The sequence below is a fragment of the Myodes glareolus genome, chromosome 11 (genome assembly GCF_982192425.1).
Source record: "Myodes glareolus chromosome 11, mMyoGla1.1, whole genome shotgun sequence".
NCBI classification, from domain to species: Eukaryota; Metazoa; Chordata; class Mammalia; order Rodentia; family Cricetidae; genus Myodes; species Myodes glareolus.
The window spans coordinates 22,142,455-22,145,365 of NC_142036.1; positions in this window are offsets into that span (position 1 = coordinate 22,142,455).

The window sequence follows — 2,911 nt, forward strand, 5'->3', positions numbered from 1 at the left end:
AGGGGTCATTCTCATTCAAACCACTGAACTGGGTTTGATTCTAGGCTCAGATAATGTGCGGTGTTAAATTACTGGGGAGACTAGAAACCAGAAACGGGCTTGAAAATTATAGGGTAAAAAGACCCCCCCACACACAAAAAAAAAAAAAAAAGAACAGGCTTTCTTTTTCTTGGCTAAAAGTCAGAAATGTCCCCGGGTCTTCCCTTTGTCCTTGCCAAAGCCAGAGGTACCAGAAGTGTTTAAGCTAAAGTAGCCGTGATTGATCCCTGGCCAGAGAGCTTCAGGACATCAGAAGAGGGGTCTGTTCTATCCTTACCTCTTTTCCGCTAAAGAAGCACCCCCTTTCCCGGAAACCATAAGGAGGACATCACTGAAACTTCAAGCACCTGCAATGGAAGCTGGACCGACCATTCCACCCCCATCCATACAGTAGAATCCTGCTGACACAGTAGGCCTCAATGCACCTTACGTCCAGGCCCCTCTCCTGCTGTGCTCCTCCGCCTTCTTGTTCCCCAGCTCCCTATAATAAAATACTTCTGAATCTCAGCCTCTGCTCTGTGCATTCCATTCTTCATATCTGAGGGACAAGGACCTGTAATACACTAGCTTGGGCTGGCTTTGGTGGTCATGGAGATTCTGAGGACCCCAGCTCCCCGAGGTCCTCAATCTCTCCAGGAGTTAGGAAAGGAGTAATGGGGATTTCTCTCAAAGATATTCCAAGATTCCGGTATCATTGCATCTCTGTGCTCAGTCTACTCCTGGCATGAGGGATCTTCTTCAGGTATTTCTACATGGAGAACATTGATCCGGGTCCCAGCACTTCCCGATGGCCATCATCATTATGATTTCCAAACACTCAGCATTTAGCGCGGTGTCTCAGAGCAGAGAGTCTGCTGGTAGAATGAATAATTCATTAAAAATTATCCAAGGCAGAGAAACACAAGGGGAGAGAGATTGCTCGCCCAAAGCTGATTCAGCTACCATAATTAATTCTGAAGATACATTTTGTTGGCATCTTTTCAGGGAAGATTCTCCCCTAGACTTAATTAGGAAAGCAAAGTCAACATCTTATCAGAGTGCTTATCCTTTTTCATGCTATTCTTTAAATTAAAAAAAAAGAAAGAAAAAGGAAAGCAAGGCTGGGATGTGTTTTGTCTAGCACAGCAAAAGCATTGCCCCAGGTCTTTGCAGAACCAAGTACCAGCTAGCTGTGCTGTCTGCTCCGAAAAGCAAAGCAGAGGACAGATAACCTTAAAGAGCCAATGGGAGACACCTGTGCAGCGACAGGAAGGCTCCACAGCCACTAAAACACCTAGCCCTGTGTCACGGTGCATGCCTTTAATCCTGATCTCAGGAGTCAGAGAAAGGTGTATCTCTGTTGAGTTGCAGGCTAGCCAGGACTATACAGCAACAAAGGGTTGAGAGGTCAAGAGCGTTGGTTACTCTTCCAGAGGTTTGATTCCCAGCACCACGTAGTCACTCACAACCATCTGTAACTCCACTCAGTCTCGGAGGATCTGATGTCTTCTGGCTTCTACCAGTGCGGCATGTATACGATACACAAATATACGTGCAGGTAAAACCCCCATACACATAAAACAGAAACAAAAAGAAGAACCTTATGAACAATCTCAAGTTTCGGAAAAGTAAGGCCCAGGTCATAGTCAAATCACCCAAGGTTTTCAGCTAGGAGTCAAGAGCTACCCTCTAAAAGCTCTTTCCCTAACCACCTTCCTGGGAAAGCACCATGCCTAGGTTTTTCATCAGTACCTCCCTAATCCAGGAACCGATGCAAACACAGTAATTCATACACCTGAGTACCAATACCAGAGGTCTGCGGTCACAGTCTGAAGCCCAGATGTCATATCAGAAGATGAATGAACCAAGGAGCTGGGTGGAACTCACAGCAAATGCTTCTACTCTTCCAGGGGGAAAAAAAAAGAAAACTCTTGGAAGAGCAGTCAGATGTGTCTTCTAGTTGCAGAGGGCGAGAAAATCAATACCACCCTTTAGGATCAAATCAGTGTCATAATGCTGTGTGTTTTCATGTCGCTGGTAAAATACCTCAGGGCTGGCGTGAAGGTAAAGCGACCAGCATAACCAAAATCCTGCTGGATGAGCAACAGCTGGGCAGCGCGTCCAGTTCCGGTCCACGCCAGCCTACAGTCCTTTCATGGTCCCGACTCCTGTTTCCCAGTGACCTGGGACACAGTGCTTCACCAACATCTGCCTGTTCCCTTGTCAGCAAGATGGAGCTAGTGGAGCTGTCGCCAGCGAATCCCTGTGCTCTCATTGGTTGGAAACCCTAAGGAGGCACAAGGCAGCTCTTCAGACAGTCCTAGGCCCTGGAAAGCTGAAGGTTTGTGGGTTGAAATGATGAACTCGGAGACTTAGGGCTCTAAGGCAAGAACTAGAGACTTGTGGCTCCTGGCCTCAAACGTCAAGGACTTCAAGTTCTAGATACTCTAGGAAGGCTTACCGCTCTGAGCGGTACTAGGCACTAGGCAGCTCGGGAAACGTGCTCGGCTGAGCGTCAGCTGTGACGGCAGCCATCAAAGCCGGAAAGTGCTGCACCTCCTCAGCCTTGGGGGGTGGGGGGGGGGGTGTTAGCAATATCTCATGTTCTGCTCCTTGCCTTCTGCGGTCTTGACCGGCTCTTCCACCTTCTCTTTCTATCTTTCCTTGTTGCCCACTTCGGTCCTGGGACACCACAGCGGCTTTCCGTCACGTGACCAGCACAGCCTTCTCTACATGATTACAAAATCGTAAGTATACAAAGAAACGGAACCTCTTATTTGGCCTTATGTTGTCTGGCTTACTCAAAACCTAAGCTGCTCGTCCTGGCTGTACAGCCAGGAAGAGAGCGCAGCTTTAAAATGAGGGATTGTATTTACACTAGTCCCCGGCCTCT